Source organism: Orycteropus afer, unplaced genomic scaffold (genome assembly GCF_000298275.1).
Source record: "Orycteropus afer afer isolate SDZICR_OR568_19922 unplaced genomic scaffold, OryAfe1.0 scaffold00272, whole genome shotgun sequence".
NCBI classification, from domain to species: domain Eukaryota; kingdom Metazoa; phylum Chordata; class Mammalia; order Tubulidentata; family Orycteropodidae; genus Orycteropus; species Orycteropus afer.
In genome coordinates, this window is record NW_006921859.1 from 4,493,023 (window position 1) to 4,518,886 (window position 25,864).

Consider the following 25,864-nt stretch of genomic DNA (forward strand, 5'->3'; position numbering starts at 1 on the left):
GTTCTGTGTGGCCACTGCAGTGAATTATCGAACCCAGGAGAGAGGTGGTGGGTGCTTTGGGAGGAATGGTTGGAGAAAGGGCTGGAGGGAGGCAGCATGTCTGGCCTGGCAGGAATAGTCCTTGGGTTACTGCTGGTAATCCTGTCTTCCTCTTGTAGTTTTAGAGGGGATCAGAAGATGTGGCTTCTTTGCCCATTTAGCATGCCTGAAGACCAGAAGAGTTGTGGGATGCCATCAAGGTCATCATACATGAAGAAGGCAAAAAGTCATTAAAAAGACAGGCAAGGAAGAAAAGACCAACATGGATATGAGAAGAGACTCTGAAACTTGCTCTTGAGCACAGAGTAGCTAAAGTGAACAGGAAAAATGATGAAGTAAAAGAACTTAACAGAAGATTTCAAGTGGCAGCTCAAGAAGACAAGGTGAAGTATTACAATGAAATATGCAAAGACCTGGCACTAGAAAGCCAATAGGGAACAACACAATCTGCATTTCTCAAGCTTAACGAACTGAAGAAAAATATTCAAGCCTCAAGTTGCAATATTGGAAGATTTTATGGGCAAAAATTTGAATGACACAGAGCATCAAAAGAAGATGGAAGGAATATGCAAGTTACTGTACCAAAAAGACTTAGTCAATGTCCAGCCATTCAGGAGGTGGCATATGATCAAGAACCAGTGGTACTGAAGAAAGAAGCACAAGTCATGCTGAATGCATTGGCAAAAAACAAGCCTCCAGGAATTGGTGGAGGATTGAGATGTTTCAATGAACAGATACAAGGCTGGAAGCACTTATACATCTATGTTAAGAAATTTGGAAGATCGACCAACTGGAGGAGATCCATATTTATGCCCATTGCAAAGAAAAATGACTGAACAGAATGTGAAATTATTTAACAGTGTCATTGATATCACATGCTAGCAAAATTTTGCTGGAGAGAATTAAAAAACAACTGCAACCATGTATCAACAAGGAACTGCCAGAAGTTTAAGCTGGATTCAGATGATGTGGAATGAGGGATATCATTGGTGATGTCAAATAGATTGTGGCTGAAAGCAGAGAATGCCAGAAGGATGTTTACCTGTGTTTTATCAACTATGCAAAGGCATTTGACTGTATAGATCATAACAAATTATGGATAGCATTTTGAAGGATGGGCATTCCAGAACACTTAATTATGCTCATTCAGAACTTTCATCAAGAGGCGGTTGTTGAAAACAAATAAGAAGCTATATTGCACGGTTTAAAACTGGAAAAATATGTGGCAGGATTGTATTATTTCGCCTTGCTTATTAAATCTATAGGAGCTCTGGTAGCATAGTGCCTAAGGCACTTGACTGCTAACCAGAAGGCTGGTGGTTCAAACCCACCAGTCACTCCTCGGAAGGAAGGTCAGGCAATCTACTTCCACAGTGATACCACCTAGGAAACCCAAGGAGGGGTCGCTATGAGTCGAGTCCAATTCAATGGCACATAACAACAACAACAGTTAAATCTATATGCTGAACAAATAATTGGAGAAGCTGCACTATATGAAGAAGAATGCAGCATCAGGATTGAAGGAAGACTCATTAACAGCCTGCAATACGCAGATGACACAATATTGCTTGCTGAAAGTGAAGAGGATTTGAAGCACTTACTGATGAAGATCAAAGACTACACCCTTCTGTAGGGCTTACGTCTGAACATAAAAAAAATGAAAATCCTTACAATTGGACCAATAAATAACATCATGATAAATGGCAAAGAAATAAATAGAAGCTGTGAAGGATTTCATTCTTCTTGGATCAACAATCCATTCGTATGGAAACAATAATCAAGAAATCAAATGACCATATTTCATTGGGGAAATTTGCTTCAAACAACCTCTTTAAAGTGTTAAAAAGCAAAGAGATCTTTTTTTGATGACTAAGATGTGCCTGCCCCAACCCATGGTTTTTTCAATTGTTTCGTATGCATGGACAATGAAACAGGAAGACCAAAGAAGAACTGATTCATTTGAATTGTGGTATTGGCAAGGAATAATGACTATTAGTAGAATGAACATGGACTACCAGAAGAACAAAGAAATCTGTCTTGGAGGAAGTACAGCCAGAATGCTTTGTAGAAGGAAAGATTCTTAGAAGACTTCTTCTTGATTACTTTGAACGTGTTATCAGGAGGGACCAGTCGCTGGAAAAGGACATCATGCTTGGTAAAGTAGAGGGTCAGTGAAAAAGAGACCCTCAATGAAACAGATCGACACAATGGCTGCACCACGGCTCAAATGTAGCATTGAGGAAAGTAGGATCAAGATATGGAGAGACTGACTCCATTTGACATTCATGACCATGCCTGAAGCTCATCCTACCAGTGGACTTTTTAATTAAGTGAGTCAGTAAATTCCCTTTTGGCTTATACCAGTTTGAATTGGTTTCTGTAACTTGCAAAAAAAAAAAAAAAAAAGTACTAATACACTCCTCCACTAGAGTGCAAACTCCATGAGCATAGGCAATGGAATCTTATTTATCACTGTATTCCAAGCACCAACCATACTTGGCCTGTAATAGAAATGCAAAACTTATGTTGCTGGGTCCTTCCTTCTGACTTCCCCTGAAAACTGATACTCTAGGCAGCTTTGCTCAAGTGTACCCTTGCTGATCTGAAGGTCATTTACTCATTCTTAGCCATAGATCTGCACCTTGATTCCTCTTTAAGCTTACCTTCCTGTCCCAACCTGGCATTCCTCTGGGAGACCACCTCCACATTTCCTGGAACGCATAGATTCTACTAAAAAGAACTCCTCCACAACCCTTTTTGCATTTCTAATGCTTTGTTAGATTTCCTAATGATCTGCACTTAGCTTTGTTGTTAAACAAAGGACAAGTTCTAAATGTAGAGGAAAGGGGTTTGAATCCCAGTACTACCACATATCAGCTGTGTGACTGAACAAGTTCTTTGCTTTTATGTGTCTCAAGTTTCTTCATCTATAAAGTGGAGATGATAATAAAACCAAAACCAAACTCACTGCCGTTGAGTAGGTTCTGACTCATAGTGACCCCTCCTTGGGTTCCCAAGGCAGTATTTCTATGGAAATAGATTGCCCAGTCTTCCTTCTGTGGAGTGGCTGGTGGGTTTAAACCAGCCTTCTGGTTAGCAGTCAAGTGCCTTAGGCACTACACCACCAGAACTCCCATATTTCATAAAGGAAGTGAAAATAAGGGCAGGTTTCCAAGTGGCTGGAGATGGAATTGGTGGGGGTGGGATATGCAGCAGTCTAATAGCCAAAATATGACCTAGAGTATATCTTACCTGAATTTAGAGGCCATCTGAAGAATAGATTTGGTGCATTGAACACCATTGAGCAAGGACCAGATGGGTTGTGGGATGGCATCAATGGCATTATACATGAAGAAAGCAAAAGGTGATTAAAAAGACAGGAAAGGAAGAAAAGACCAAAATAGGTGTCAGAAAAGACTCTGAAACTTGCCCTTGAATGGATAATAGTTAAAACACATGGAAGAAACAATGAAATAAAACATCTGAACAGAAGATTTCAAAGGGCAGCTCAAGAAGACAAAGTGTTATAATGAAATGTGCAAAAACCTAGAGTTAGAAAATCAAAAGGGAAGAACACACTTAGCATTTCTCAAGCTGAGAAAACTGGAGGGAAAAAATTCAACCTGACCAACTGAATGGAATAGATACATATTTGTGTCCATTTCAAAGAAAGGCGATCCAACAGAATCCAGAGATCATCAAACAATACCATTAATATCCTATGTAAGTAAAATTTTGCAGAAGATAATTTAGAAATGGTTGCAGCAGTGTATTGATTGAGAACTTCCAGAAATTCAAGCTGAATCCAGAAGAGGACATGAAACAGGGATATCACTGCTGATGTCAGATGGATCTTGGCTGAAAGCAAAGAATACCAGAAAGATGTTTACCTGTGTTTTATTGACTATGCAAAGGGATTTGACTGTGTGGATGATAAGAAATTATGGATAACATTGCAAAGAAAGGGAATTCCAACACTTAATTGTGCTTATGAGGAATCTGTACACAGACCAAGAGACTGTCATTTGAACAGAACAACAGGATACGGCATGGTTTAAAATCAAGAAGGGTGTGCATCAGGGATGTATCCTTTCACCATACTTATTCAATCTATATGCTGAGCAAATAATCTGAAAAGCCGGACTATATGAAGAAGAACACAGCATCAGGATGGGAGGAAGACTCGCTAACAATCTGTGATGTACAGATGACACAACCTTGCTCACTGAAAGTGAAGAAGACTTGAAGCACTTACTGATGAAGATCAAAGACTATAGCTTTCAGTATGGATTATACCTCAACATAAATAAATGGACAAAAACTGAAGTTGTCAGAGATTTAATTTTACTTGGATTCACAATCAATGCCCATGGAACCAGCAGTCAAGAAATCAGACAACATATTTGTTGTTGTTGTTGTTATGTGCCGTGGAGTCGGACCCGACTCACAGTGACCCCTCCTGGGGTTTCCGAGGCAGTATCACTACGGAATTAGATTGCCCCATCTTCCTTCCAAGGAGTGGCTGGTGGGTTTGAACCGCCAGCCTTCTAGTTAGCAGTCAAGTGCCTTAGGCACTATGCTACCAGAGCTCCTCAGAAAACATATAGCACTGGGCATATCTGCTGCAAAGGGCCTGGCCTCTTTAAAGTGCTAAAGACTTTAGTTACTTTGAAGACTAAGGTGTACCTGTCCCAAGCCATGGTACTTTTAATAGTCTCATATGCATGTGAAAGCTGCAGAATGAATAAGGAAGGCTGAAGAAGAAGTAATGCATTTCAATTGTGGTGTTGGTGAAGAATACTGAAAATAACATGGACTGTCAAAAGAATGAACAAATCTGTCTTGGAAGTACAGTGGGAATGCTCCTTAGAAGCAAGAATGGCAAGACTTCATCTCGTACTTTGGTCATGTTCTCAGAAGGGACCATTCCCTGGAGAAATATATCATGTGTGGCTAAGGAGAGGGTCAGCAAAAAAAGGGGAAGACCCTCAAGGAGATGGACTGACACAATGGCTGCAACAGTGGGGTCAAGCATGGCAAGGATTGTGAGGGTAGCACAAGAATGGGCAGTGTTTCATTCTGTTGTATATAGGGTTGCTATGAGTCAGAGCCAACTCTGTGGCACCTAAGCATCTTACCAAGTAACTTTTAGTGAGTTACCTTGTTTTCTCCATTTTGCTGCCATGTGCCCTTAATGTCATAGTTGATATCACTAATGCACCTCTAGTGAAATGTTTGACATCTCATTGGTGTTTGAGAGCCAGAGTGGTGGCCAAGTGGATTTAACTAGAAAGGGACAATGGTGATGCCTGCTATAAAAACTTGAGCAATAAGATCATTTGTACTGTAAAACCTACTGCCACTGAGTTGATTCTGACTCATACTCTGTCCTCATAGGACAGAGAAGAACTGCTCCATAAGGTTTCTAATCTTTTCTTTCTTTCTTTAAATTTTTATTGTGATTTGGGTAAAAGTTTATACAGAAAATTCATTTTCCATACAGCAGTTCACATATACTTTGTCTCATGACATTGACTGCAATTTCCCACAATGCAACATCTCTCCTCCCACTTCCTCCCTATAGTTACCTCTTCCCTGTGTCCTTCCCTCCCATGCATTCCTGCCCCCGCCCCCAGCTGTCTCTCTGTAGTATACAGCCCTTTTATCCTCCCATGATTGTTCTCTCCAAGGAATATATCTACCTAATGTAAATGTTCAGCTCATATGCTTGTCTTTTGTTTGGCTGGAAGCCACAGAAGTGAGTTCAATTCTAGACCTGAAGGGAAGCTAGGACCCATAGTCTCAAGAGTTCTACCAGGTTCTATCAGACCAGTAAACCTGGTCCTTCCTTTTTTTTTTTTTTTAATGATTTTGAGTTTTGTTCCACATTGTTCTTCCACTCTATCCAGGATCTCCTACATAGATTCCCCTCTGAGTGGTTGACAGTGGTAGCCAGGCACCGTCTAGTTCTTCTGGTCTCATAGTCATATAGCCTGAGGATCACATGGTGTACCAGTCCCTTGGACTAATTGTTTCCCTGTGTCTTTGGTTTTCTTCAATCTTCTTTGCTCTGGACAAGGAGAGACCTATCGTTGCATCTAGATGGCCATTTGCAAGGTTTTAAGATATCAGTCACTACTCACCAAAGTAGGATGTGGAACAATGTTTTGTGTAGTATGTTATGCCAATAGAGCTTGATGTCCCCTGCGACCATGGTCCTAAGCCCACAGGTCCAACTACCCATTCCTTCCCCGTAGCTGGCTGTGGCCAAGATGTGACTATAAGCTTGTCCCTTGTCAGCTCTACTATATACCTGGAAATTCTTACAGAACATACAAATACGCTTGTAGAAACATTGTCTGCCAAGCCTATACATGGTCATGGGGACACTCCTCCTTGCATAGACATACCTAATCGTTCAGCCAAGGCTATAAATCTTTACAGAAGCAGATTGCCTCATCTTTCTCCCATGGAGTGGCTGGTGGGTTCAAACCTCCAACTTTTTTGTTAGCAACCAAATTGTTTAAACACTAAGCAACCAGTGCTCCTTCATTTGTATTGCACAGAGTGTATATTTCATTTTCATAGTAAGTTAGATTCACCAACCACAATTCCAACACATGTGTAACCATACTGGGGACTGGGCTTTGGCGTTAGTTATACTTGAGTTTAGGTTTCATCTCTGCCTTTTGCTTGCTGTATGGCCTTAAGCTTGTTTTAAGACTATCCTGTCTGAGCCTCAGTTTTCTTTTCTGTAGAAATAGATTAATTGCTCCCAGGGCTACTTCATTGCACAATCTAGGGGTGCTAGTCACAATACACTGTACATGTTGATAACATCTACCTTACATGGTTGTTGTGAGAATTAAATGAGATGGTTTATCTAAAGACAATTAGCTCAGAAGTGGGCACACAGAAAGCTCTTAAACATTAGTTGCTTTTATTTAGGTGCAGAAGTACTTCTGATAATAATCATAATAACAGGATAGTGTAGGGTCAATTGACCTAATGAAGAAGTTATTCTGAGGAGATTCTAAGGTTTAAACTCAATTTTGAAAGGTGAAGAGGAAACCATTGTGGTGGAGAAGATTAGGTTGAGTGTTTTGGGAGGAAAGAAGAGGGAACAGGTGTCTGTGTGACCAAAATGAGACACTTGGGTGCAGCTCAATCCTGTCTTCATGGCACAGTTGGGCCCCTGCCAGTTGGGGGAACCACAGAAGCTTCTCTAGCTTGGCTGCAGAAGGAAACGGACATCTCCTATGGAGAGAGAAGTCATGGAGCTTCTATCTGATGGGAAGCCCTTCAGGGCCAGACCAGCCAGCAGACAGATTTCTGTGAGGGGAAGGAACCTGGCAGGGTGAATTCCAATGGTCAGCACAGGGCTCTCCGACCATGTGCACAGCTGGCCTGGTGGTGTCTTTCTCCCTGCTAAGTTAGCAGCCTGGTTCATTACCTTTTTCCCAGATTCTTACTATCCCTGTCTCCTAGGTGCCATCCAATGGGATTTTCTCCAGGACAGGAAGGAGAAGCAACATGTATAGGAAAGACCAGAGGGAACTATGGGAGTTTTTAAACTCTGGCCTGAGGTTTCAAATGATCCTCATGGGGCTGTGGGAGAGGCAGGCAGACCAGGCTGTACTACTTTCTTCATCGGCCAGACATCTTCTGTCTGCCCCTCCAGAACCACATTAATCTTCTTCACTCTGTTCTGGGTCTGACTTGTTGGAACACATCAGCAAGCTCTTTTGCCTTCTGGCTGGGCTCGGCCCATGGGGAGTCTGGGGATGAGAGACAAGAGGAGATGAGACCTTGAGGTATTTACTCCCCTGGTTTCCTCCTCATGCTGGCTGTGTTCTTGAATAGATGGCTGCTGTGCTTCTCCTAGGGGCAGTGACAGCTCCTCAGTTGTTAGTAGCACTGGGTCACCATTCTATCCCTATGGTTTCCCTATACCTGCCTGTACTGTTACAAATAAACCCTCTTCTAATTATTCTAATTTGAATGTGCCATCTGTTTTCAGTTGAGACTCTGACAGCTACATTTGCCAAGAAAGGATTGTTTTGGTTACCTTAAGGGAAAAAGAGAGACAGAGAGAGAGAGAGGGAGGGAGGGGGAGAGAGAGAGAGACAAATGAACTAGTACCTCATGTGACTGAAAGTTTAGTTACAGACTTAAAAACATGTTAGTGTGGTAAAATACATGTAACAAAAAAATTGACATTTTAATAATTTTAAAGTGATTCGATGATTTTAATTATATTCACTATGTGGTGCAACCTTCATCACTATTTATTCCCAAAATTTTTTTTTCTAATATTCCAAACAAAAATGATATCTCTTAAACAATAATTCTCTATTCCTTCCTTCCCCTAGCCCTTGGTAGCCATTAATAAACTTCTGTTTCTATGTATTTGCCTATTCTAGATATTTCATATAAGAGGGATCATACAATATTTGTCCATTTGTGTCTGACTTCCTTCATTTATCATACATAATGTTGCCAAGGTTCATCTACATCACAGCACATATCAGAACTTCATTTCTCTTTATGGCTGAATAATATTCCATTGTAGGTATATACCACATTTTGTTTATCCATTCATCTGTTGATGAACACTGGGGTTGTTTCCACCTTTGAGTTTTGCGAATAGTGTTGCAGTGAACGTTGGTATACAAGTAGTTGTTTGAGTTCCTCCTTTCTTTCGAGTCTTTGGAGTGTATATCCAGGAGTAGAATTACTGTCATATGTTAATTCTATATTTAACTTTTTGAGAAACTGCCAAACTGTTTTCCACAGCAGCTGCACCATTTTATATGGTCACCAGTAAACACAAGGATTCCAATTTCTTCACATCTTTGCCAACACTTATTTTCTGTTTGTTTGTTTCTGATAATATCCATACTAGTAGGTGTGGTTTCTCAATGCGGTTTTGATTTGCATTTCCCTAAATGAACATCTTTTCATGTTTATTTGTATATCTTCTTTGAAGAAATGTTTATTCAAGTCCTTTGCCCATTTTTTTAACTGAGTTATGTGACTATTTGTTATTGAGTTTGCAGAAGTTCTTTATATATTCTGGACATTAAACCTTTATCAGATATACATGGTTGCCAAATCAGGTATAGACTTTTGACATGTCTATTCAAGAGTGCAAAAAGGGTGTGGAGGTGTGGGTATCTTCCAACCTCCTGTAACTTTCCAGTCTGTCTTACTCTGGAAGCTCCGCTGAAACCTGTCCACCGTGGGTGACCCTGTAGGTATTTAAAATATTGGTGGCATAGCCTCAAGCCTTATAGCAACATGCAAGCCACCACAGTACAAAAAACTGACAGATGAGTGGTGGATAACTTTAGGAGGGGAGACAGAATCACCATTAGCAATGTCAGCCTGAGGTTGATTCATTTGAGGCAAGGATCAGACATGCTGGCACCCTCTAACTTTTTTACCAGTCCTGACATCAATGGTCTCTCCTATGACACTCTCCAGTTCTCTGCTGAGTTTGATACTTCATTGCAGTGGTCACACAGAACTCACAATGATTATGGGGTTTATTAGGGAAGTAACAGGTTACAAATCAGGACCAAGAACACTCAGGATACAATTCTTCAATCAGAACAGCCTCCCCTTGGCCATAACTGTAGGTATGTCTCTCTTTGGCCTTTGGGCCTGGTGTATGCCCTGCTCTGCCAAATGTTCCAGAGCTCTTTTAGCTTTGCTGAATAGGTGCCCAGAGAGGCACCCCACTCTGCCAGCAAACCTCCTCTGAAGATCCTCAGCTTTCTTGCTCTATGTGCTGGAAAGCCTGCTTCTGTCTCATGCCAGTCTCTTGGTTTTCTTGGTTCTACTGCCGCTGTCTCTCTGCCATCTCTCTGCCAAGGAGGTCTAGTGCAGGGATCTCAGGTCCAAGGATGCACTCCACTCCTGTATGCTCTTTCTTGATGATAGTGAGGCTCCCCTTTTCCACCTCTGGGATGGGTCATTTTAACCTTTGTGGAATGGCAAAATTGAGCAATCCTAACATTAGGGTTCCATACACATTGTTTGCATGATTCCATCCTCACAAGGGTGCCATGTATCTAATTTACATTATTAACAAGCTATCTCATCCCTTTGGTGGGCCACAAACTCCTCACATTTGCACAGTTTTACCCAGTCATCTGGTGGAAATCACAAAGACCATGGGTAAAAGAGCCCTATCAGATAATTCACTACACCGCAAAGAGTTTAGATAAGAGCTCAAATAAAGTTTGCAGGCTTTAATTTCTTTCTCTATTTCAACTATATTGTACCCTGGGTTTGTTTTACACTCGGGCACTCTCTCCACCTAGCAACTTCCAGCAGCCCTAGGCTTATGTCTTCCCAATGTCAAATCCTAAAAAGGTTAATCTCTTTCCCAATGGAGTCAACAACAGTTCCAGTTTTGAGTTTTATTGAGTTAGAATGGGTTGCATGTCTACCCTTGAACCAACCACTGGGTCACATTGGGTCATATACTTGCCACTGTAGCTTGGGATGTGTGATGGTTAATGTTATGTGTCAACTGGGCTAGGCTATGATTCTGTGTTTTGGCAGACATTGGACTGATTGCTCTTCCATAATGTAATATAATGTAATTGTCCTCCATTTTGTGATCTGATATGAGCAGCCAATCATTGAAAACCACCATTTCCTTGGGGGTGTGGCCTGCATCCGATGCATATGGATATTCTGGCAAAACTCACCTTCTCTTGATCTTCTGACCTCTGGTTCTTGGGACATGAGCCAGCAGCTTGCCATCTGACCTGCCCATTTTGGATTCATCAGCTCCTGCAACCACACGAGTAAGGAGAAGCCTCAGCCTGATATCTGACCCATGGATTTAGGACTGCCATCCTTCACAACTACATGAGCCATTTCCTTGAAATAAAGTTCTCACTATATATTTACATAAAAGGAGCCCTGGTGGCATAGTGGCTAAGGCATTTGACTGCTAACTGGTTAGTGGTTCAAACCCATCAGCTGCTTCATGGAAGGAAGATGGAGCAATCTAATTTTGTAAAGATTTACTGCCTAGGAAACCCAATGTGGGTCGTTATGAGTCAGAATTAACTCAATGGTAGTGGGTTTGGTTGTTGGAGGAGTGGCTAGTGGGTTTGAACTGCCAGCCTTCTGTTAGCAGTCAAGAGCCTTGGGCACTATGCCACCACAGCTCATATACACACACCACACACACACACATACATATACATATATACACACACAAACACACACACAGGAGCTCTGGTGGCATAGTGCCTAAAGCATGTGACTGCTAAGCAGAAGGCTGGTGGTTCAAACCCACCAGCCACTCCTTGGAAGGAAGGTTGGGCAATCTACTTCCATAATGATACCGCCTCAGAAACCCAAGGAGGGGTCGCTATGAGTCGGATCCAACTTGATGGCAGTGAGTTTGGTGTTTTAATGTGCATACACACACACACACACTTCACTGGTTTTGCTCTTCCAGAGAACCCAGCCTAAGATACATGGCCTGAGAGCGGAGAGGACTGTTCCCAAAAGAGAGTGAAGTACTCCAACCAGAAGAAGGAGGCATGGGTGACGAGTAGGCCAAAACCATGAGTCTGTTCTATTTGGCTGTGTGAACCTGGATAAGTGATCTAATCTCTGGAGTTTCTGTTCTCTGGAAAAACTATTTCTTCCAATAGTTGTTAAGAATATCTAGTGACTATTGAGCATAAGTTGCCAGGCCTTACCCTAAGGGTTTTAGATGAATCTTTGGTTGGTTGGTACCATTGTTTTCCCCACTTTACAGATGAGCAAACCAAGACTGAGAAAAAAGTAAAGTAGCTTGCTTATGGTCACAAAAGCCTGGATGTGGCACAACTGAAGCTTGAGCCCAGATTTGTCTGACACAAGGGCATAGACTGCTACTTGAAACTGCCTCTCAGTTTAGATCCCAGCTTGTAGAGTTGTTGTGAGGTTTAAAAGTGGTATAATAAAAATAATACTTACAGCTAACATTTATTGAGCTCTTTATTCTCTTACTATGTGCCAGGCCCTGAGCCAAATGTTCTATATGGATTCATAGTTAATCTCCACAATAACTCTCTCACCCCTGAAAATAGCCCAGCCTTTGGCTCAGTAGGAACCTAATAAATGGTAGCTTCTCTCCCCTTATGCTCCTTGACTTTTCCCTTCATGCTTGTTCAAACATTTCCCCAGCTTTTTTCATTCCAGGTTCTTCAAAACTACACAAAGTCTCTGAGTTATTTTCCCTAGAAGCTGAAGAACCAGGTTCAGAGCACTTGTGCCTGGAGAAGTCCTCATGGAGGGACAGGGCTCAATCTCTCAGAAGAGCAGGTGGTAACACAGGCATGGGGAGACCCATCACATCTAGTGTTTTTCCCCTGAGGAGCTGTGGACACTTTTTAAACATCTCCTAAGGGTTGGGGTTTACTTTATTGGGGGAAGTGAGAGGTAGAGGGAATGACTGATGAGTCCAAAGCTGCTGAGCAAATTGGTGTGATGACCAGATGTATATTATATTCCAGTTTGTCTTTCAATCTCCCAGGCTACTTAAATCCTCAGGCCAGTTGTCCATTTTCTGACTCTTCCTCTGTCCTCTGCATCCAGTCAGGTGCCAGGACCTTCTGATTCTCCCAAATGATCAATTGTTATCTGAGAGACTGGTTGTTGAAGACTTTGACCATTGTGATTGAGGATAGAGATTATATATTTTACTTATCAGGTATCTCCCATCGTTGTGTTTCCAGTGACTAAATGAATGTCTAATTGAATTTAACAATAGTGATATTCAGAGCCTACTGCAAACCGATTACTTTACTGATTTAATCTTCAAAACAAACTTATATTGTAGCTACTGTTTTTATCCCCATTTTACAGAAGGGGAAAGTGAGGCTCTGAAAACTTAGGTGACTTGTCAATGGTCACAAAGCTAATAGATAGCTCAATGGTAAGCTAGTAAGTAGTTTAAACCTCTCTCATGAACTCCATACTTGTGTGTCCAACTGCCTTGAATTTCTACTAGGGATTTTGAAATTAACATGCTCAAGACTGAGTTGCCAGTATCTATTCCCCTCAACCATTAAGTTAATTGCAACTGTATCTTTCAGTTGCTTGGACCAAAAACTCGGAAGTCATCCTTAACTTCTCTCCCATATGCCCTAGCTCCAATCTATCCTTTAGTTAAAATACAGAGCCCTAATGGCACAGTGGTGAAGTACTCAGGTGTTAACTGAAAGGTCTGTGGTTCAAATCCCCAGCTGCTTTGTGGGAGAAAAATGTGGCAGTCTGCTTCCATAAAGATTATAGCCTTGGAAACCTATGGGTAGTTCTACTCAGTCCTGTAGAGTCATAATTAGTTGGAATCAACTCACAGCAATGGGACTTTCAAAATACTTCTAGAATCAACCACTCCTCACTTTCTCCACTGTTCCCATCCTGGTCCAAGCCATCATCATCCCTCATCTGGTTGGATTATTGCAATATCTTCCTCACTGGTCTCCCTACTTCTACCTTTGTCTCCCTTTAATCTGTTCTCGAGGAGCCCTGGGAGTGCAATTGGCACTCAACTGCTAACCGAAAGGTTGGCGGTTCAAACCCATCAGCCACTCTGTAGGAGAAAAGACCTAATACTCTGCTCCCATAAAGATAACAACATGGAAAGCCCTACAGGGCAGTAATACCCTGTCTTATAGGGGCACTATGAGTCAGAATTAACTCGACAGCACACAACAACACATCTATTCTTGATAGATATATTACCTCTGCTTGAAACCCTTCAGTGAGTAAGCTGATGAATGGAAGCCACAGTCCTTACCTTGATCTACGAAGCCTCATCTGAGCTGTCTTCCTGAGCCTTCCTTTACCCCATTTCCCAGTCTTACCCCCTCTATTACTCTGCTGCACTCCCTTTTCTTCAAACGACACACACTCTCACTTCAGAGCTTTTGCATATGTTGTTACTCAGCCTGTAAACCTCTTCCTCAAAACCCCACATGGCCTGTTTCCACATTTCTTTCAGATCTTTACTCCAATGTCATCTTCCTGGTGAGGCTTTTCCCCAACATACCAAAAAAAAAAAAAAAAACCAAACTCACTGCTGTCGAGTCAGACCCGACTCATAGCGACCTCTCATTGGGTTTCTGAGGCAATATCACTACAGAAGTAGATTGCCCAATCTTCCTCTGAGGAGTGGCTTGTGGGTTTGAACCACCAGCCTTTTCGTTAGCAGTCAAGTGCCTTAGGCACTACGCCACCAGAGCTCCCATTCCCCAACATCCTACCCCAAATTCCCAACCCTCCCCCATACTTCCTATTCTTTTTCCTACATTATTTTTTTCCCCTCAGGACTTCTCACTATCTAACATACCACGTATTTTATGTGTTTATCTGGTTTGTTGTCAGATTTCCTGTTAAAATGTTATGTTTCATTATGGTAGGGATTTGGGTCAGTTTTGTTCACAGCTGAATGAATTTTGGTCAGTTTTGTTCACTTTGACAATGCCTGGTATATACTAGGTGCTTGATAGATATTTGTTGAATAAATGTATGAATGAATGAATCCAAAAGAAATAACGTCTGTTGACTCACTCCATTGTTCCATGCTGCCTCTTTGTTACACCTCTAACTACATTCCATCTGGTGCTACAGGCCCCCAGTGCTGCTGCGATTCTTGGGAGTTGTCAATAATTGGCACCTTAATTGCAGGAAAATGTTCTGAACCATTTGAGAAATAAAACGAACCAGTAAGATACATGAGCACCAAAACAGCAGACTTATTGCTAAAGCTGATATTGGAGACAGTGGTTTATGTCTATGGATAGGATGTGTGTGGTAGTTACGTTTGTGTGTCAACTTGGCTGGGCCTGGTTGAGTGGCTGGGCAGCTGGTGGTAGTTATTCCCCATGATGAGACTGGCAATCAACTCCATGGTGGGATCTACCACAAGCAGCTGAGTAGCTGCCTTTGGGATGTGGTCTGCTTCCTGTATATAAGGAGAAGCCTTGGGAATGGTCTTTAGTTTATGGCATGTTTGGACCCTGCATGTACCCATGTCGTTGTTCTGCCTGCCATGTTCTGCCGACCTGGGGACTTACAATGGACTTGAATTAATGGCCTGCCATGTGTTTTGGTAACATCAGGACTGTACCCTTTTACTTGTCAACCTTGGGCTTAGCAGCCTCAGCAGCCAGCAGCTGTCTGAGTGAAAAAAAGCCTCTGGCTTCAGTGGGCTGGGGCTGGAGGCAGAGCAGAAGCCCAAGGCTGAGGGACTTTCACCCAGCCCCTAGAGCCTGACACTTTGAACTTGGACTTAAAGCCTCTAAATTGTAAGAAAATAAACTCCTGTTTGTTAAAGCCACCCCATTTGTGGTATATTCTTGTCAGAGCAGCACTCGATAACCAGAATAGTGTGCTTCCTAATATTGACCCCCAGAATTAGCCACCTACTACTGCCATCACTGGCAGTGCCTGATGCTGTAGAATTTAAGGTACAGAGGAGCAGGAAGAATGTATTCACCAGGAAGAGAAGAGCATTCAGAGCTGCATAGACCAGTTCTTTTTTAAAAAAATTTATTTATTGTTATTGTTGTTGAGGCTATACATAGTAGAACATACACCAATTGAACAATTTCTACAGGTATAATTCAGTGTCATTGATAACATTCTTCAAGTTGTGCAACTATTCACCTTCTTTTTCCTAATTGTCCTTCCCTCATTAATGTAAACTCACTGCCCCCTAAATTTCCTATCTAACCTTTCAAGTTGCTGTTGTCAGTTTGATCGCATATAGATAGTTCTTCAAAGAGCACCCTGCTCAACGCACTTTCTTTATTAGTTAAGCTAACTACTTATTTGGTTTAAAAAAGACTTTAAGGGATATTTTTGGTTTAAGATTTAAAGATTATCCCAGGGCAATAGTTCTGGAGGTTCATCTAGCCTCCATGGCTCCAGAAAGTCTGCATTCCATGAGTGCACATACCAGTTCCATATTCCAGCCTCACTGATGATATAAATTACTTCTCTCCTTTAAGGGAGGCATTAGTTGGAAGCAGAGAAGCCAGGGATCTTATACTAATCGATGCCCTTCCTGTGGAAGAGAAACGTGTAGAGGATGTGATTGTTCACATCTGACCATCCCCAGCTTCTTGTTTTTTAAATAACAACTTTATTGAGATATAATTAATATGCTATAACATTCACCTTTTAAAAGTGTACAGTTTACTGTTTTTTGGTATATTCACAGTTGTATAATCATCACCATCTACTTTCTGAATATTTTCATTTTCCCAAAAAGAGACCCCATACTCATTAGTATACTCCCCCGTTCCCTCACCTCCCCTCAGCCCTTTCTCATTATATGGATTTGAATATTCTGACCATTTCATATAAATGGAATCATAAAATATGGGCTTTTTATAGTTGGGTTCTTTCACTTAGCATAATGTTTACAAGGTTCATCTATATTGTAATATATATCAATATTCATTCATTTTTATTGCCAAATAATATTTTACTATATGGATATACTACATTTTGTTTGTCCATTCATCTGTTGATTGACATTTGGGTTGCTGCCACCTTTAGGCTATTATGAATAATGCAGCTATGGCACTTAGTACATTTTTCTGTGGACATAACTTTTCATTTCTCTTGGGTGAATACCTAGGAGTAGAATTGCTGGGTCATATGGTAACTGTTTAACATTGTGAGTAGCTGCCAAAGTGGCTGCACCATTTTACATTCCCACCAGCAATTGTATGAAAGTTCAGTTTTCTCCATTTCCTTGTCAACCCTTGCCATTTTCTTTTAGCCATTCTAGTGAGTATGACTGTGTGGATCACAACAAATAATGGATAATAATTAGGAAGAATGTGAATTCCAGAATGTTTAATTGTGCTTACGTGGAACCTGTACATAGACTACATTTGAATAGAATAAGGGAATGCTGTGTGCTTTAAAATCAGGAAAGGTGTGTATCAGGACTGTATTCTTTCCCCATACTTATTCAATCTATATGCTGAGCAAATAATTTGAGAAGCTGAAAAAGAATGTAGCATCAGGAATGGAGGAAGACTTATTAACAGCCTGTGATATGCAGATGACACAACCTTGCTTGCTGAATGGGAAAAGGACTTGAAGCACTTACTGATGAAGATCGAAGACTACAGCCTTGAGTATGGATTATACCTCAACATAAAACAAAAATCCTCACAGCTGGACCAATAAACAACATCATGACAAATGGAGAAAAAATGCAGTTGTTTCCATTCATTTGAATCCATGATCAACACTGATGGAAGCATCATTCAAGAAGTCAAACTGTATACTGCACTTGGCAAACGTGCACTGCGCAAATTTGACCTCTTCGAAGTATTAAAAAGCAAAGATGTCACCTTGAGGATTAAGGTGTGCCTGACCCAAGCCGTAGTATTTTCAGTTACCTTGTATGCATGTGAAAGCTGGGCAATGAATAAGGAAGACAAAAGAAGAACTGATGCATTTGAATGATGGTGTTAGTGAGGAATATTGAATATACCGTGGACTTCCAGAAAAACGAACACATCTGTATTGGAGGAAGTACAGCCAGAGTGCTCCTTAGAAGTGAGGATGGCAAGACTTCATCTCATGACCTTTGGACACGTTATCAGAAGGTACCAGTTCCTGGAGAAGGGCCTCATGCTTGGTAAAGTAGAGGGTTAGCGCAAAAGAGGAAGACCGTCAATGAGATGGATTGACACAGTGGTTGCAGCAAGGACCTTAAACATAACAAGGATTGTGAGGATGGCACAAGACCAGGCAGTGTTTCATTCTGTTGTATATAGGGTCGTTATGAGTCATAACCAACTTGATGCACCTAACAACAATGATTAATGATATTGAGCATCTTTTCACGTACTTATAAGGAGCTCTGGTAGCATAGTGCCTAAGGCACTTGACTGCTAACCAGAAGGCTGGCGGTTCAAACCCACCAGCCACTCTTCGGAAGGAAGGTTGGGCATTCCTACTTCCGTAGTGATACTGCCTCGGAAACCCAAGGAGGGGTCACTGTGAGTCGGGGCTGACTCGATGGCAAATAACAACAACAACATAGGCCATTTGTATATCTTCTTTGGAGAAATGTCTATTCATATCCTTTGGCCATTTTTAAATTGGATTATTTGTCTTTTTATTATTGAGTTGTAGGTTTTCTCAATATATTCTGGATGCCATATTCTGATCAGATATATAGTTTACAAATATTTTCTCTCATCCCATGGGTTATCTGTTTACTTTCTTGATGATCTAAAATGAGAACAAATGTTTCTGATTTTGATGAAGTTCCATTTATGTATTTTTTTTTTCTTTTGCCATTGTACCTTTGGTGCCATATCTAAGAAATCAGTGCCTACTTCAAGGTCTTTCACTTAACAATGAATCTTGGAGATTGTTCCACAGCAGCACGTATGGATCTACTGCATTGCCTACTTCAAGGTCATGAAGATTTACTCCTATGGTTTCTTCTAAGAGTTTTATGGCTGTACCTCCTACATTAGGGTTATGATCTATTTTCAATTAAATTTTTATATGATGTAAGAGTCCAATTTCATTCTTTTGTATGCAGATACTGAGTTGTCCCAGCACTATTTCTTGAAAAGACTTTTCTTTCCCTCATTGAATTGTCTTCACACCTTTGTTGAAAAACAATGTACTTTAGGAGCTCTGATGGCATAGTGCCTAAGACATCTGACTGCTAACCAGAAGGCTGGTGGTTCAAACCCATCAGCCACTCTTTGGAAGAAAGGTTGGGCAATCTACTTCTGTGGTAATACCACCTCAGAAACCCAAGGAGGGGTCACTAAGAGTCGGATCCGACTCGATGGCAGTGAGTAAATGTAAGGGTTTATTTCTGGGCTTTCATTTCTATTCCATTGATCTGTGTGTCTGCTAATGTGCCAGTCCCATACTGTCTTCATTACTCTAGTTATGTGATAAGTTTTTAAGTGTGAGTCCTCGAACTTTGTTCTTCCTTTGCAATATTTTTTTTTTTTTTACTATTTTGGGTCCCTTGGATTTCTATATGAATTTTAAGATCAGTTCATCCATTTCTGCAAAAAAAAAAAACTGAGATTTTGATGGGGATTGCATTGAATCTGTTTTGTAGATCAATTTTGTAGATTCAATCCATGAACATTGCATGTGTTTCCATTTCCTTAGATCTTCTTTCAACAATGTTTTGTAGTTTTAGTGTACAAGTTTTATACTTCTTTTATTAAATTTATTCCTAAATATTTTATTCTTCTTGATAGTATTGTAAATGAATTTTTTAGTTCAGTTTTCAACTTGTTCATTGCTAGTGTATACAAATTGATTTTTGTATGTAGATCTTTTATCTGGCAAGCTATTGTCATGTGTGTATGTGTGTATACCTTAGGGTTTTTGAAATACAAGATTGTGTCACCTGCAAAAAGAGATAGTTTTACATCTTCTTTCCCAGTCTGGATGCCAATAATCCTCAACTCTTGTCCTGTTTTTTGGTTCTTGTCCCATATGGCCTTAGGCTAATCTTCCTGATATTTTACTGTCAATATGGAATAGGGATCTGAGGTCTATGTTCCAAATCAAGATTGGTTGCTGACCCATTCCTATTTCTTCAGTTACAAAATTGGCGGAAGAAATGAGAAATTAAAATGAGATAATATATATCAAAATTGCATTTTTTTTTGTTCATCTAATATGTACCAAGCCCTGTATTCAATGCTCAACTTCAGAGGACACCATTAACATTTGACATAACATAACACAGGAATTGTATGACAATGTGGTCCTGATGCCACCAAATGCCCATCTTTAATCCTCACAATAATGTCATGAGATTCATGTTACTAATCCCATTTCAGAGATGGGAGAATTGAGGTTCAGAGTAGTTAAGTGATTTTCTTATGGTCACACAACTGTAAGTTTGGAGCCTAGATTAGAACCTAAGTCTTTCTGATTCCATTATACCAAATTGTCTCTTGAACAATATTACTTTAAAATTTTAAACAAAGTAATTTAACAGTACAAAAGGATATGCAATGAAAAGCCGTTCTCTTTCCTACCCGTATCCCCCCAGTCCCTTCACCCCCCAGAGGCAGTCATTATTATTAGTTTCTGGTGTTACCTTTCAGTATATTCTATAGGTATCTGTAGACACAGAGCTCTATTTAACATACACATACTCACTCACATACTCATTATGATCCATCTTGCTTTCTTTCACTTAACAATGAATCTTGGAGATTGTTCCACAGCAGCACATATGGATCTACTGCATTCTTTTTAACAGCTGCATATTCTTCATTTGATCTAAACACCCCACCCCCCAAATAAGAGACATTTAGGTTGTTTCCAGTCTTTTGCTGTTACCAATGATTCTGCAACAAACATCTTTGTATGAACTTATTTGTACAAGTCAAGTTGCCTTGGGAAATACTTTGAAAAGCAAAAAGAACCATAGACCTTTTCTTTTAAAAAAAGTAAGGGCTTTTATGCTGAGGATGATTGATTGCAATTATCTTGCCTTCTACTTTCTTCAACCCAAAATCTTGGCCATTAGTACTCTTTCGTGGTAGCACAGTGGCTAAGGCACTTGACTGCTAACCAGAAGGCTGGTGGTTCAAACCCACCAACCACTCCTCAGAAGGAAGATGGGGCAATCTACTTCCGCAGTGATACTGCCTTGGAAACCCAAGGAGGGGTCACTATGAGTTGGGGCCAACTTGACTATGAGTTGGGGCCAACTTGACGGCACATAACAACAACAACAACAGTGGATAAGAAAGCTCTCATTACTTGCTCAAGCAGATGGAAAAGAGCATTGGCTAGGAACCTCTGGCTTGGAGTGGACATCGTTTTTTAGATGGGTTTACAATTGTTAGGCATAGGCTGGCCCAGCCTAGATCATGGCCTGTTTTGGGATGGGATGCTGATCCGCTACTGCCGGTATGCACCACACTGATGACCTCAGGAGTAGCCAGAACTCAAGCCTCTGAGGATGACCTTGGCTGTCAGGGTGCACTGGTTGTGGTGCATTTAGCCGAATCAGGCTGTGACCTGTTCTGATCAGCAGAGGGTAGTAATGAGCTACCTAGCACAGCTGCCAGATTCAAGGAAGGCTTTCCTTCCTTCCTGTACAAGGATTTTCAGTCTGGAGTAGCTCCCCAGAGCACTGGGCAGCCAGGTAAATTCCTCTCTTTCTGGAAAAGAAGAATGTGTTAGAGGATATCTGGTCAATTATGAGTTGAAGACAATCTAGTAGAAAATAAATCTTTGTGGACATATTTAATTGCAAACCCCCCCCCCCCCATGAAAATCTGTCCTGGAGGAAGTGCAGCTGGAATGCTTCTTGGAAGCAAGAATGGCCAGACTTTGTCTCACCTACTTTAGTCTCCATTCCCTGGAGAAGGATATCACGGTTGGTAAAGTAGAGAGTCAGGGAAGAAGGGCAAGAGCCTCAAGAAGATGGATGGACACAGTGGCTACAGCGATGCCCTCCAGCATAGCAAGGATTGTGAGGATGGTGCAGGACTGAGCAGGCTTTGTTCTGTTGTACCTGGGGTTATTATAAGTCAGACCTGACCCAGGGGCACCTAACAACAAGAACACCATGAAAATAGCTCCATTATTTTTTCTCATTATAAATATGATGTGTACACATTATACAAACTTCACATGATGCATAAGCAAGTACAAAGAAGAAAAGATAGACATTATAAACATTTCACATGATGCATAAAAGTACACAGAAGAAAAGATAGACTGCTTGAAATCCCATGACCCAAGAAAACCACTGTTAACATTTGTGGCAAAATTTTTGCAACTTGCTTTTTTTTTTTCTTACTTAAAAAATGTTGTGGAATCTATCTTGTCAATACCTGTAATGTTAGAGGCCTCGGGACTTGTACTTACATAAATGCTTCTTAAATTTTTCCACCCAAGTAACCACAAAGGCAGAGAAGATAAATGCATTGCCGGTAGGCGGTATGTGAGACAGGGTGTGTGGTACTGGAATGTAAGAGAATGGGAGAAACCTCTTTGAATTATTGGGCTTTTACCTTAAAAAACTCAGACAAATTTGCATTATACCCAACAACATTTTGCATCCAAGGCTGTATTTGCTTTTATTTGAAGATATTGTATCTTTTCTTCTCCCAATGCATGTCCTATCATCTATTAAGCAAAACAGTGTTGGACATTTAAGTCATTTCCAATTTTTCTCTAATATAAACAGTGCTGTAATGAGCATCCTTATGCATATGTATTTGCTCTTGTCTGATTATATCATTAGAATTGAGTTCCAAAATGGTACTTTTTAAAATACATTCCTTTCCTTTTGAAAAATTGGTACAAATGAGATGAAAAAGTTCTGTAGGGCAGAGGAGTTGTCCCTTTGAGCTTCCTTTTCTAGTCCTGGCTCTGTGCTTGGACCTGACCCTGCTTCTACATTCAGCACACACTGATTACATGCCTTCTCTGTGCCCAGCACTGTGCGAAGGTCTTATATTTACATTATCTCAAAATAGGGGCAAACTTAGGGGCCCTATTCATTCAGTCTTCACAATAGCCTGGTAGCATAGGCATTATTATTCCCACTCTACAGAGCAGGAAGTCAGTTCACTGCATCCAGGTGTGTTGGTTAAGTTCACACAGCTAGTAAACGGATGCTTGGCTGCCTTGATTCAGGTAGCCAAGGTCTTAGTCAGCCCAGTGCAACAAGACAGGTTGGCTATAGACTCTTGACCCTAGGACTGTTGTCTAAGTAAAAGTTAACAACAACAACCTACTAGAGCTATTTTACAAAAAAGAAAAAAAAAAAAGAGGGGGGAGCATTATAAGAACACAGAGAAATCTCATGGAACCCAAGAGAAATAATTCATATCGTGAGGATGAAGCTGCAGCACCCTCTCTGCTTCTTCCTTCTCTCTTGCTCTCTGGGAAACCACAGCCTCCGGTCTCTGCTCCTCTGGGTGCATCTACCCCATTCTCCTTCAGCAGAACAGCTTCTCTGCTCCACCATGAATGTGTGCTTCTCCCACCTCTCAATGTTATATCCTCCCCCAGTTTAAGCATGCAGCCTGAAATGAAATAGGATTTCGCAGTCCTAAACCCAGAATCCCAGGAGGAAGAATCGATTTTGATTAGCTTGCAATACTGTAACACATGTCCACTTCTGGTCCAATCAGTTTTGGCCTTAGGGGGCAGGGTTACCTAGTACAAACATGACAGTAGTTAATCTAATCTCTCCAAAAACAAAACAAAACAAAAAAAAACCTCACTACCCTCCAGTGGGATCCACTCATAGTGACCCCTCCTTGGGTTTCTGCCCAACCTTCTTCCAAGGAGTGGCTGGTGAGTTTGAACCGCCAGCCTTCTGGTTAGCAGTCAAATGCCTCAGGCACTATGCTACCAGAGCTCCTAATCTAATCCCTGGAAGGGGGCAATTTTTAGAAAAAGGGGATCACAGTGAGTTGATGTGGTAGTTAAGGTAATGTGTCAACTTGGCTGGGCCTGGTTTTGAGTGGCTGGGCAGTTGGATGTAGTTATTCCCCGTCGTAATATTGGTAATCAATTCCATGGTGGAATCTACTGGAGCAGCTGAGTAGTTGCTTTAGGGATGTGGGCTGCTTTCAATATATAAGGAGAAGTTTTGAGAAGGGTCTCAGCAGCTTTTTGGTATGCTTGGACCCTGCATGTAGCCAAGTCTTCATTTAGCAGCCTGCCATGTTTCCTGCTGATCTTGGAACTGTCTCTGGCCTTGAAATAGTAGCCTGCTGTGTTGTGTGGTAATATTGGAACTGTGACATTTTACTTGTTGACCTTGGGCTTGTTAGCCTCAGCACCCAGTAGCTGCCTGAGTGAAGAGGAGCAAGAGGCAGAGCTGAAGCCTAAGGTCGAGGGGCCTTCACCCAGCCTCTAGAGCTGGGACTTTGAACTCGGGCTCCTAGCCTCCAAACTGTAAGAGAATAAATCCCTGTTTGTTTAAACTACACATTTGTGGCATTATCTATTACAGCAGCATGAAGCAACTCAAACAGTTGAGTAGACTTTTATAGAGGTGTATGTGTATATCTACTATCACTCCCTATCTATAAAAGCCAAATATTAATCAGCACTCTCTTGAATGTGACAGAAACCCAATTCAAATTGACGTAAACAAAAAAGAGAATTTATTTTCTCATTAACAGAAAAGTCAAGAGATTGGCTTTAGGCACAACTAGATTGACCCACCAGCTTTAGGCACAACTAGATTGACCCACCAGCCACTCCTCGGAAGGAAGGTTGGGCAATCCTACTTCCGTATTGATACTGCCTCGGAAACCCAAGGAGGGGTCGCTATGAGTCGGGTTTGACTCGATGGCACATAACAACAACAACAACAACAGATTGACTTACTCAGAAAATACTGCAAGAACTTCTCTCCATCTTGGTTATGCTTTTTTCCATACGCTTCATTTCTTGGTAGGCTTTCTCCTCATGGTGGTAAAATGGCCACTCCAAACCAAAAACCAAACTCACTGCCATTGACTCAATTCCAGCTCAGAGTGACCCCCACTGGCTTTCCAAGATTGTAAATCTTTATGGAAGTAGATTGCCTCATCTTCCTCCCACAGAGCCTTCTTGTTAGCAGTCAAATGCCTTAGGTACTGTGCCATCAAACCTCCTTAATTATCCACTCAAACAAAAACCAAACTCACTGCCATTGAGTCGAGCTCTAAATGTATATTCTCAAGATTTAGCTCCCTTAATGGAAAATACATTTCTCCTTTCCAATAGTTTCACTTCTGATTGGTTTTGATTGAGTCTTCAGCCCATCCTGAGCCAATCACTGTGGCCAGCGGATAGCTGTCTTTGATTGGCTATTTTTGGGTCACGTGACCACTCACTCCTAGAATCCAGGTGGATCAAGCACTTGGCAAGCACAGAGACTGTCAAGGAGTAGCAGTTCTTCCAAGGAAAAATGGGGTGCTATGAACAGAGGTTCCAGAGCCTATAAAAACCTGAGATTTTACCAGTAACCCATATGGGATATGGTGGAGGGCAAGGAGAGGCCTTTTATTATATATACCTTTATTATGGGTTCTGTATGTCCTCTGTACATGCTAGGCTTAGGGTATGCAATAGTGAATCAGTCTTTGCTTTCATGGAGCTTAGATTCCGAGTAACCAACAACCATCAACAAATAAATGTTTCTTAAGCACTTACTATATACAAAACACTAAGTTCTGAGCCATCCCACCCCCCTAAATAGAGATAAGACAAGGCCCTTCCCTCAAGGAATTTACAATAATATACCAAGGGAGATAAATAAGGAGCTCTGGTGATGTAGTGGTTAAGGCATCTGGCTGCTAACCAAAAGGGTGGTGTTTCAAACCCACCAGCTGTGGAAGAAAGATGAGACAGTCTGCTTCAGTAAAGATTTACAGCCTTGGAAACCCAATGGGGGTCATTGTGAGTCTGAATCAACTTCATGGCAACGAGTTTGGTTTGAAGGGAGATAGATAGTGATAAGCAATAAGGGCAAATGCTAAATGTGCAAAGAGTTACACAAATAAGAAAGTGCTATGGGTGAAAGGGCTGAGGTGAGGAGGAATAATAATAATAACAAACATTCCTTTAGTGCTCACTGTGGTAAGAGCTTTCTAAGCAATATATTATTTAATCCTCATAATAACTAAAGAAACAGACCTGTTGCCATCAAGTTGATCCCAGTTAATGATGATCCTATGTGTATCAGAGTAGAACTCCACTCCATGGGATTTTCAAGGGCTGTAGTCTTAAGGAAGTAGATGGCCAGGTTTTCTTC